We start from the raw sequence: 12,960 nt of genomic DNA, 5'->3' as shown, positions 1-12,960 counted from the left end.
AAACGAAATTACGATTTTACTCTTCGTACGGATTTTACGACTTGATTTTATCGAAAGATAGATTCCGAGTTGAAAACGCGTGGAAAACCTTATGCATCGCCAAACGACAGTTTCGTCGCCTGGCAACGAAGCCTGTCGCCTGGCGACGATTTTGTCGCCTGGCGACAAGTCCTGTCATTGGCGACAGAAGCGTGTAATCGTCGCCCGGCGACAAGTCCTGTCATTGGCGACAGAAGCGTGTTTTATTCCTTTTCGAACTCTGGTTCGTTTCTATCAATTCCGGACTTTTTTCTTATAAATAGGGTCCCTGGACCTTCGTTTTCAATCATCTACTCTCAACAACAATCATCATCTCTCTCTTTCTCTCTCTAAAAGCTAGAAGCTTTTCTTCTCTCTCTTCTTTTTCTAAACCTTCCCTCTTACACAATTCCTCATACATTAGCACTAGACACACCTAGCCAAGTTCGAAGCCCTAGATGTGAAAGGTTATAATTTCTGAGAGTTTGGTCCCTAATCTCTATTTCAATTATTTAATTTAATTGTTTTTTTTATATTTTCCTTGAAGTTACTAACGTGTATATTTTGTTATTCGAAAGAGATACGAGGCATCCAAGTAAGTACTTTAATTGTTTTATTGATATTTTGATATAGAAATCATGTTTAGGTTGTTATTTTGATTCCTAGTATCATGTTAGGATGCTTTTCCTAAGCTAGTATCATGTTTAGGGTAATTTCTAATATCAATTATGATTTCTATGATTCTTCCTATTTTCTTTCCTAATATCATGTTAGTATCATATAAGGAATAAAGCTTTGATTTTTATTGTTTAGTGACATGGTAGGGTTTGTTATTAATCTTGTTAGTATCATGCCTAGAATCTTGCTATTAATATTATGCTTTATTTTTAACATGATTATTTAATTATTATTATTATGATTGTCATGATTATTTTAATTATGATTATTATTATGTTGCTTGATTTTGTATATTAGTGTTATTGCTTGATCACGCCTTTTATGCATGTTTAAAGGGAATTGGTACTTGTAATCACGCTTAATAAGACAACTAATAATCTTGTTTAGGCCAATATGATTATAATTCAAGTGATCGCCAATAATAGTTTTGCTTGTGCATTAAATTCAACCAAAATAGATAAACAGGTTCAGGGTTAACCTAATAGTTGCATTTAGTTAGAAAGCGCACACGAATACGAGAAGAATAAAGTAGAGGCCTATTATTAGGGAAGGTTCAATCTCTTTTAGATTGGATTCGTACCTTCATCCCTGAACTTCCAGTCTTGGTTCCAGACCTATTGGAGTTAACGATCTCCTGGATCGTTAAGGGGTGTAACCTTCACCCTGTGAACGGTTTACAAGTTCCTAAAACTTGTTGGCGACTCTTTTACTCTAGCTTCATTCCCTTTGGACGCCACCATGCTTAAGTGTATGGTCACAGTGGGGTTCAAGTTTGGGATAATGCTTGAAATATTCCCTACAGTTTTTTGGCAACTCCGCTGGGGAGGATTTCTATTTGAATTCCTAAAATTTATTTTGGCAATGATTTAGAATGAGTGGATGAGACTCGAAAAGTTCTAAGTATTTCATGTGCGTAATTTTGATTAACATTATTGTCATATGCATAAAAAAGGTTCTCATTGGAAAGACCATCCGTAATGAGTCAAAAAACATAGGATTTTTACACGTAGGAAATTTGAGAAATATCTTTCACAACTAGAATCAAAATAATACTGCGAAAACTGGAAAATTCTAAGAACACGGAAAGCTGCTGAGGCATGTAGGAACTAGCGTCTAGAAAACAGAGTGCATCGCCTGAAAAATGGCCTCGTCGCCTGGTGACAATTTTTTCGTCTGGTGACGGAGTTATTTTCTGGCGACAGACTCTGTTGTTTGGCGCCAAGTTCTTCCAATACCGAGCCAGTATTCTGCCTTCTTGTTTTAACTGGTTCTAGCACTGTTGGCTCGATTCTACTTCCTGATTGAGTTTTTCTCTCTTTTCTGAAACCCATATGTGTTCTACATATGGACATAACTCTCTGGGAATTCATGCTCCATCTACCCAATCGAACGCTCTGAGCAACGAAGGGTACATCCGAGAATGTTGAATTCACCAAACCGTGGAAGCGAGTTTAACTCGCGGGCGTCCACACGCGCCAACCCTTCCAAAGGTAAGGCTTTCGTGCGGTGCATCCGGACTCATAACCATGGACCCTCTTTGACTAACCCATATCTTGAACTTTAGAGAACTAGAGCCATGGTTAGGTTGCAAACTCATTGCATCATATCGTGCCTACTTGACTACTTGTGCATTATTTGCTGTGCATACATACATGTGATTAAACTAACCATTTGGTTTGACTTGTAATCATGAATATGCTTAAATAAACTAACCAAGGACTAAAAGACTTTGCTTAATTAATTGATTAACTAATTTGGCTAATAAATATGTCTAAAATCGAGTCATAGTTCCTTTGAGTCAACCCGGGTTTTTATTCCGATATACTGCACAAACGTCAACTTGTTTTGGTCATAGCCGGAGTTCTAGGAAGAGTTACGAGTCGTACAATCTATGGATCTGTAGCCCAGAGTTTTATCTTTCATTTTCCGTTGGTTTTGTCCAATTCGAATTCACAGATCAAAAGTTATTACTAAAATACCACAGCCTATCCAGTTTAATGCATATACGTGAAGTCTTAGCTTAGTCTTTGCTTGAGTCTAGTCACATAGTCTAGCCACATGGTCATGACACAAGTCTTAACATGTCACCTAAACTCACTAGTCTTAGCACACACTTTGTACATACTCTTTGTACACCATGACCATGTCTTAGGTTCATGCATGAGTCGGTTTTTTCCGTCATTTGAGTTGGGGGTACATTCTATTCCTAATTTTTTCATATCTCTCCATCTACATCATCTTTCCATTCTCTACATGCTTTCTCCATATCACAACCTTCATTCTTCCTACCTTCTTCCATCCATGCATGTTGAATCGAGTTTGAGTCATGTTATTGACAAACAAAAAAATGAGGGTAATGATGAAACAAATGCACAAGGCAAGCTTCTCACAAAGATTTCATGCTTTCTTCTTCTTCCTTTTTTTAAACCCTTCCCCAATAAGTCTAGCATAGGCACCCTTCATACTCCTTGAATTTATTTCTTAGAGTTTGATTTTTACCCTTCACTTTTTAAATAAAATGAGCATTTATTTCCTTGCATATGATCAGTGCATTTCCAAACCAAAAAAAAAAAAAAAAAAAAAAAAAAAAAAAAAAAAAAAAAACATCGAGCTAAGCACAAGGTATACCCATGATTAGAGGCACCTCTTGTAGCCATATCATACCTCTCATCTTTCAAGTAATTCCTTTCTTGGTAAACCACTTTGAGCCTCGTCTAACGATAGACCTTTCTTTCTTCAACCCACATCTACCTAACCTTGGGATGGGACAGTGTGCAATTTATGAAATTTTAAAAAGCTTGAGTGATTTCAAAAGATAAAAAACAATTAAAGTGTACAAAAGGGCAAGTGTTCCAATGTCTTTGATATGAAAATGTCTTTGATATGAACACGTCTCAGATTGCGTTTCTTATCGAGTGCTCGGTACCGTGCCTGAGAAACATGAATGCCAAGTGAGTGATAGACCGCATGATCGGAATTTCCCACACTTATCAAAAAGGTTCAAAATAAAAAATGCAAAAGCGAAGAAAAAAAAAGAGCAAAAATATAAAAGAGAATTCAAAAATGAGAAAACTCAAGCATAAAAATAAGGATCCAAATGCAAGGTTGCACACCTTGGGGGCTTATCTAGGGTCTTGAGCCTATATCCCTTTCTTCTATAACCTTTAGCCTAACCACGTTACAACCCTCAAAAGACCTCTTTGAGGAATACACATACTTGTGCGAGGATCAGCTAGAGCTACGTTCGGCCTGATTCCTAACGGATACATAGGCAACCTCACAACGGGGTGCGGCCGTAATAAACATGCATTCATATTCACATTCACACACTCACACCATAATCATATCAAGGAATTTCCAATGCTCATCCCTATTCATTTAGAGCTAGACCTGGGGGCTTGATCCTTACATTATTAGCCTACCCAGCCTAAGAGTCACCACCATTTGACTCTTTTCAATATATTTTTCCACACACTTAGCCCTTGCAGCCTAACTTTAGTGTCACTGTCACACACATCACAGATACATGACCAAATATACTTCCCTTAGGAATCCTTTGTCATGAAATCTTAACACAACGCTGAAGCATGCCTTGTCTCATCAATCATCATTGCATCACAAAGTATGAAGTACTTAGCCTCCGCGTCTAAGTTACCTAAATACTTTCATTATCAAGTCAACTAAGATAGTCTAAGATGTTACAATCCTTGTACTAAGAGAGACAACGTTAACAGATTAAGCTCATTCAACATGCACCATCAAACACTTCTTCTTTTTGCGTCTTTCTTTTTCAGGAGAAAGTCGGTACCCTCCACAAAAATGACGGAAAATTTTTGCTTTTTTTTTTTTGCATTTTCGAGTCGCACGATCACATTATAATGCACACACGTGTCATGTACCTTGAGTCATGTCAAGTCACATGTGTCAAACACTTTGAGTCAAGTCATGGCAAGTCATACATGTTTGAAACACATTAAGTCTTAATGAGTTAAGCAACACTAAGCCTTAGGTCAACCACTAAGATAATTAAAAGATGAGCAAAGTCCTATAGTCCAAAATATAAATGCAGGTACATTCCAGCGAACAAGAACATTCTCGGATTTTTTTTGGAAAAACCGCGAATATAAAACCTGACTCCAGCGTCAGACGACAAAACTATCGCCTGGCGACAAAATATGTCGCCTGGCGACAGAGAGAGAACGCGGCGACAATATGTTCTGGCGAACGTCGGTGCAGTGACGAGATGCGTGATCCCATATTGGATTATGCGGACCTCATACAGCAATTTCGGGTTCCTTGGTACGCTAGTTAGCCCCTATAAGCAAATTGACATGATTAGTAGTTGGCTCGATTACAATCACAGTAAGTGATTGACCTGACGACGATCGTCTCACTTAGCTTAAGCACCTAAGCATTGGCTCATTACAAGCACCAAGGCATCGGTTCAAAAGCAAGCACTTATACGACAATTTTTCCAAGATTGGATTGTCATCCCCAACTGACAATATTTCCAAAAGTGGATTGTCGCGCATTATTCTTAAATGACAATTTTTCCAAGATTGGATTGTCATCTCTGGCAAAGTTTCCAAGCGTGGATTGTCGTGCTCCTGCTCTGTTTGGCAATTTTTCCAAGATTGGATTGTCATACACATAGTTTTCTACGGCAAAATTTCCCAAAGAATTGTCGTAGGTCTCTACTCATCATGAATTTCGGCAAAGGTTCCTCAACATGTATTGTCATTCATTTCAGTAAGTGGCAAATTTTCCCGAAGTGGATTGTCGGCGACTCTTTTTTGCAAATGTTCCAAGACGCGGATTGTCAATAGTGGCAATATTTTCCTAAAAAGATTGTCGCATAGTGTTGGCAAATTTCCAAGGTGGATTGCTTTCAAGAGTTATATTCCAAGATGTGGATTGTCGATCGTAGCAAAGTTCTTATGACAGATTGTTACGAAGCATTGGCAACTTTTCCCAAAATTGGATTTTGGCAAATTTTCCGAGATACGGATTGTCGCTTCATCGTAGCAACATTTCCAAGGATGGATTGTTACGTGGCATTGATAACTTTCCCTAAATCGGATTGTCATACATCATACAAGAGTCGTGTTAACAACTATTCCTGAAGAAAAGAGGATTGTCATCACCCAAAGCATCAATAGCAAAATTTAAGCAGCATTAAGGATCGACAGGCGTTGATCTTCGGTAATTTTCTTCGGAATATTATCGTAACAACTGAGGATGGCTTCAGGCGGAGCAATCTTCGATCATATTCCTTGGCTTGCGGAAGATGGTCACAAGGCGGTGGAAGGTCGTTTCAGGCGAAGTAATCTTCGATAGTATTCTCTGGCTTGCAGAAGACTATCACAGCGAAAATTGGAGGCGGTTACAAGCGTAGCATTCTTTAGGCGGTATCCCCTAGCTTGAGGAAGATCGTCAAACAAAAAAGAAGCTCATTGTTCAGAGGCGAGTGAACATCAAAACAGCAAGATGGCGTTCCCTAGCTTATGGAAGATCGTCACAACAAAAATCGGTTACTCCAGAGACGTGTGCTCGACGGTGCAAGATACGCGTTTCTTAACTCTTTTATTTGTTTTAACTAACGCTAGTTTGCAGGTATCGACGTTACAAGAATGATTTAGGATCGCAGAACGTCCTGAAACTTGCGTTTCTCATAACTCAGTCAAAGTGGGGGTTTCTGTAGACACCCAAATGTGTCTCCCCAAAACCAAACCCAGTTATGAATGCCTTTCGCGTCGAATCATAATCGAATGAAGTGAAAGTGTGGAAAGTCTAATGTTGTGGTTAGTTTTTATTAAAAAGTCTTTCTTTCTGTTTTCAAAAACCTGCTCTATTTTATGAAAATAGCCAATTCAGTTTAATTTGGTCCATGAAAAGGGTCCAATAATGGTGTAGTTGGATTAGGCTCAAAAAGACCTTTCCAACGATATATTATAAACCCAATTCCGATGAGTAATGAGGAAGTTATGGCCAAAATACTAAACTGGGCCCGGTTTGGTTCTTATATGCGGCCCAATGATCTAGAGGAGGGTCTATTATGAATTATCATTCCTAATACAACTAGGATTGATTATAGTCTTCTAGAATCTTCTAGGAGGTTCTTTTTAATCCTAAAGGGATTAGGATTGATAATTATGTTTTATGAGTTTTATTTGGAATAAAAGAAGTGTTTTAAATGAAATTACGATTTTACTCTTCGTACGGATTTTACGACTTGATTTTATCGAAAGATAGATTCCGCGTTGAAAACGCGTGGAAAACCTTCTGCATCGCCAAACGACAGTTTTGTCGCCTGGTGTAGACACCCATTTGTGTCTCCCCAAAACCAAACCCAGTGATGTATACCTTTCATGTCATTTGATTATCGAATAAGGTGAAAGTGTGAAAGGTCAGGTGTTGCGGTTAGTTTTTATTAAAAATTCTTTCTTTCTAATTTCGAAAAACAACTCTATTTTATGAAAATAGCCAATCCAGTTTAGTTTGGTTCACGACAAGGGTCCAATAATGGTTTAGTTGGATGGGTCTTGCAAAGAGCTTTCCAACGATATATTATAAGCTCAATTTCGATGAATAATAAGGAAGTTATGGCCAAAATACTAAATTGGGCCCGGTTAATCTTTACATGCGGCCCGATGATCCAGGGGAGGGCCCAATGTTAATTATTACTCCTAAAGTTATTAGAATTAATTATAGTCTTCTAGAATTCTCTAGAAGGTTTTTTTAAGTCCTAATAACATTAGAATTAATAATTAGATTTTGATAAGTTTTACTTGGAATAAAATATTCTTTTATGAAAATACGATTTCAGTTTTCATACGGACTTTACAAGTCAATTTTGATTGATAAGTGGACTCCGTGTTTGAAAGCGCGTAGGAATCTAGGCTGTCGCCAAACGACAGGCCTGTCGCTACGCGACAAGGTTGGTTTTGCGGCGACAGCGTGGAGTTTTATTCCTTATCAAATTCTACCTATTTCCGAACTGTTTTCTTATAAATAGGGTCCTGAACCTTCGTTTTTATCAATCAACAATCAATAATCAACGATCGTCAATTCTCATCATCAATTATTCTCATCTACAAATTCTTTCTAAATTCTCTCTCTAGCTTTTCACAAACACAATTCCGCATACACGAGATCTAGAAACACCAAGCCAAGTTCAAAGTTGCCTTCGCCCTAGACGTGAAAGGTTATAATTTCTGAGGGTTTGGTCCCAAATCTCTATTTCCATTATTTAATTTAATTGTTTGATTTTATTATTTTCCTTGAAGTTACTAACACGTGTATTTTGTTATTAGAAAGAGGCACGAGGCATCAAAGTATGTAGTCTTATTGCTTTATTCTTGTAGAAAGCATGTTTACTATTTATTAATTCTTAGCATCATGTTAGGATGTTATTATTGCTTTCTAGTATCATGTTTAGGATGCCTTTTACTCTTTTCTAATATCTTGTTAGTATCATGTTAGGGCTAAAGCTTTGATCTTTATTGCTTAGTGACATGCTAGGGTTTGTTATTAATATCTTGTTAGTATCATGCCTGGGATCTTGCTATTATTATGCTTTATTTTTAACAGATTATTTTAATCATGATTATTATTGTTATTGTGATTATGATGATTATTATTATGATTATTATCGTTGCTTGATATATTATTATTGTTGTTGCTTGATCACGCCTTTTATGCATGTTTAAAGGGAATTTGTACTTGTAATCACGCTTAATAAGATAATTAATAATCTTGTTTAGGCTAATTTGATTATAATTCAAGTGATCGCCAATAATAGTTTTATTTGTGCATTAATATTCTACCAACATAGATAAACAGGTTTAGGGTTAATCTAATGTTTGCATGTTAGTTAGAAAGCGCACATGAATACGAGTAGAATGAAGTAGAGGCCTATTTAGGGAAGGTTCAATCTCTTTTAGGTTGGATTTGTACCTTCATCCCCGAACCCTATTTGGTTCAAGACCTTTTGGAGTTGACGATCTCCTGGATCGTTAAGGGGTGTAATCTTCACCTTGTGAACGGTTTACCAGTTCCTAAAACTTGTTGGCGACTCTTTTGCTCTAGCTTCCTTCCCTTAGGACGCCACCATGCTTAAGTGTATGATCACAGTGGGGTTCAAGTTTGGGGTGATGCTTGAAATATTCCCTACACCTGGCGACGAAGCTTGTCGCCTGGCGACAAGTCATGTCGTTGGCGATAGAAGCGTGTTTTATTCCTTTTCGAACTCTGATTCGTTTCTATCAATTCCGGACTTTTTTCTTATAAATAGGGTCCCTGGACCTTCGTTTTCAATCATCTACTCTCAACAACAATCATCATCTCTCTCTTTCTCTCTCTAAAAGCTAGAAGCTTTTCTTCTTTCTCTTCTTTTTCTAAACCTTCCCTCTTACACAATTCCTCATAAATTAGCACTAGACACACCTAGCCAAGTTCGAAGTTGCCTTCGCCCTAGACTTGAAAGGTTATAATTTCTGAGAGTTTGGTCCCTAATCTCTATTTCAATTATTTAATTTAATTTTTTGTTTTATATTTTCCTTGAAGTTACTAACGTGTATATTTTGTTATTAGAAAGAGATACGAGGCATCCAAGTAAGTACTTTAATTGTTTTATTGATATTTTGATATAGAAATCATGTTTAGGTTGTTATTTTGATTCCTAGTATCATGTTAGGATGATTTTCCTAAGCTAGTATCATGTTTAGGGTAATTTCTAATATCAATTATGATTTCTATGATTCTTCCTATTTTCTTTCCTAATATCATGTTAGTATCATACTAGGAATAAAGCTTTGATTTTTATTGTTTAGTGACATGCTAGGGTTTTGTTATTAATCTTGTTAGTATCATGCCTAGGATCTTGCTATTAATATTATGCTTTATTTTTAACATGATTATTTTAATTATAATTATTATGATTGTCATGATTATTTTAATTATGATTATTATTATGTTGCTTGATTTTGTATATTATTGTTATTGCTTGATCACGCCTTTTATGCATGTTTAAAGGGAATTGGTACTTGTAATCACGCTTAATAAGATAATTAATAATCTTGTTTAGGCTAATATGATTATAATTCAAGTGATCGCCAATAATAGTTTTGCTTATGCATTAAATTCAACCAACATAGATAAACAGGTTCAGGGTTAACCTAATGGTTGCATGTTAGTCAGAAAGCGCACATGAATACGAGAAGAATAAAGTAGAGGTCTATTATTAGGGCAGGTTCAATCTCTTTTAGATTGGATTCATACATTCATCCCCGAACTTCCAGTCTTGGTTCCAGACCTATTCGAGTTAACGATCTCCTGGATCGTTAAGGGGTGTAACTTTCACCCTGTGAACGGTTTACAAGTTCCTAAAACTTGTTGGTGACTCTTTTACTCTAGCTTCCTCCCCTTTGGACGCCACCATGCTTAAGTGTATGATCACAATGGGGTTCAAGTTTAGGATAATGCTTGAAATATTCCCTACAGTAACCCATGTGCTGGAATCAGCACATGGTCAACTGATGTTACCTACTATTGAGGAAGGGTTACCTTTAAGTCAAACTAGTCTACCTTTAAGATAAGTTAGGGTATCTCTAAGTCAACCTAGGGTACCATCAATTATATAAGAGGAAATCAACATATGAAACATGCATTTTTGCAATTTAATAAGTGTTTATTGACGGTGAAAGTGTATTGTTGAGCTAACCAAAGGTCCTTTAACACTACAATGAGATATGCATGTGCTATGTATGTTGGACCTGAATTGAATGAAGAGTACACGAACTTGTTATTTGGATAAACCTTTTTCTTTCTACATAACTACATTGATGTCTTCAGTATTATCATGAGTAGACGAGTAATGATAGCACTTTTGTTTTGTTCATAGTTGAGTGTTTGCTTTGATATATTTTAATAAAACTTCTTAGGAGGGGTTTCACTCACTTACAACTTGTGCCATTGTGTGGTAATTGTCCTAAATGAAATTTGATTTTGATTTTAGTTGCTATTTACAAACGTCCATTTACGTTTCCTTTTTATACCATTGAAATTAAACCATTTACAGGTGAAATTAGATGTTGCACCACTGACCGTAGTCAGTTGCACATTTCTAATAAACAGTTGTCACTTTGTAATATCTAGATGTCCCTTTAGGAATTTGATTTGTACCACTGAAACTGAACAATTCACAGGTAAACTAAGTTGTTGTACTAGTACATTCTTAATCAAGAATGATCTTATATTGAAAAATCTCCCTTACTAGGATTCCACTGTACTATATTAGGGTACCATTGTAATTTATTAGGGTACCATTTGGTACTGACTATTACTGAAGTAGGTAACCGTTTTTCTGAAATCACCACATGGTCAACTGATGTTACCTACTATTAAGGAAGGGTTACCTTTAAGTCAAAAAGTTGTACCTTCAAGATGACTTAGGGTACCAACAGTTACATAAGAGGAAACCAATATAAGTAACTTGCATTTTTGCAACCATAATAAGTGTTTATTGATGGTGTAAGTGTATTGTTGAGCTAATAATGATAGGTATGTAACACTACAATGAGATATGCATCTATGTATGTTGGACTTGAAAGAAGAGTACACGAACTTGTTATTTGTTGTTTATACACAACTACATTGATGTAATCAGTACAACCATGTTTACCATGATTAATTCACAATTACAAGTGTCAGATTTGATATATTTTTTGCAAAACTTCTTTGGGGGGATAGTCACTTACAAATTGTGTGATTGTTTGGTAATTCCTTGTAGGGGATATATGATTACCATGATTAATTCACAATTTCTATATGGAATATGATTCAACTTGCTTTTTTGCAGTCGTCCATGTACGTTTCCATTTTATACCATTGAAATTAGACTTTTACCAAATGAAACTAGATGTTGTACCACTGAGTTTTGTACCATTGTACCATTGAAATTAGACGAATTCCACATGAAACAAGATGTTGTACCACTGATTTTATACATGTCCTTTTATGAAATAGAATTGTACCACTGAGTTAGTACATGTCCCTTTATGAAAGTGAATTATACCACTGAGTTTGTACATGTCCCTTTGTGAAACTGAAAAGTACTGTTGAAGTAAGTTGTTGAACCAACTGCATAACTTTTTGTTGTTTATAAGCCTATATAAGCCCAGACCCATTCATAACAACAGAATTTAAAATAGTCTAATATTAATAATTAAGGACTTCTAAAACATAACATATAGTCATTAGCATCAAGGACTTCTAAAACATAACACTTAACTACGGCTCACTGTTGTTCCTTCTACATGGACAAGTGATCAATTTCTGAATTGGCAGATCCATCTTCATTCCCCCTTCTATCTTCGTACCAAGTTCAAGCCGGATAAAGTCGCTCGGGACTTGATTGGAATTTCGCTCCTGGCTGGGACATTTAGATTAAAAAACAAGTGTTATGTACATAAAAATTGGACATTTATTCCCCAAGTCACATAATGTAATAATTAGACATGGACATAAGATGAACAAGAAATGAACAAGAAATGTACATAAAAATTAATTAACAATACAATTACACTACCTGAACATCGACCCTCATTTGTTGGCCATAGGCATGGTCACCCCTGTAAGTCACCCAAGGGTAAACATCGGACTTCTACCAAATAAGCAGGACACCGTAGTACCCATTCACCATCCCGAAACCATCAACCCAGTACACCCCCTGAAGGACTTCTCTCACGTAACCAAGCAGAACAGCGTCACCTCTGGCCTCTGTCACCACCAGAACTTTTGGGGAGAAAGCATTGTAAAGCTTGTTAAACGTTTCCTTGAAAGATGGACGGTTCACGTTCCTTGCATTCCACACAATAAAATTAGCACCTTTTGGAAAATTGGGAGCGCCCGGAATGTCCTTGGTGGAGCCACATATAGAGAAACGGTAGTACCGAATCCCTCTTAGGGATATTTTACAAGTAAAAACATTTAAACTAACCAATTTAATGTTGACGTTCACTTCTATCACATGAATAGCAGCAATTTTAGACCCAATGAAGATGTGCTTTTCATTCAGAGGAAGGGTGTAGATTAGAAGGTGGTCGGTCATCACAATTGGCTTACGATCGAACACTGGGATCAAATCCATGGGTATAAAAGGAGCACCAACCACATCTATGGATTTTTTACACAACCACCTTGCGAATAGCAGGACACCCTTGTGGAGGTATCCTTCTAGATCGGGCAGAGTAGGATAGTAAGCAG

Source organism: Chenopodium album, chromosome 12, assembly GCF_948465745.1.
Source record: "Chenopodium album chromosome 12, dcCheAlbu1.1, whole genome shotgun sequence".
NCBI lineage: Eukaryota > Viridiplantae > Streptophyta > Magnoliopsida > Caryophyllales > Amaranthaceae > Chenopodium > Chenopodium album.
Note: the sequence above shows the minus strand (reverse complement) of the source record.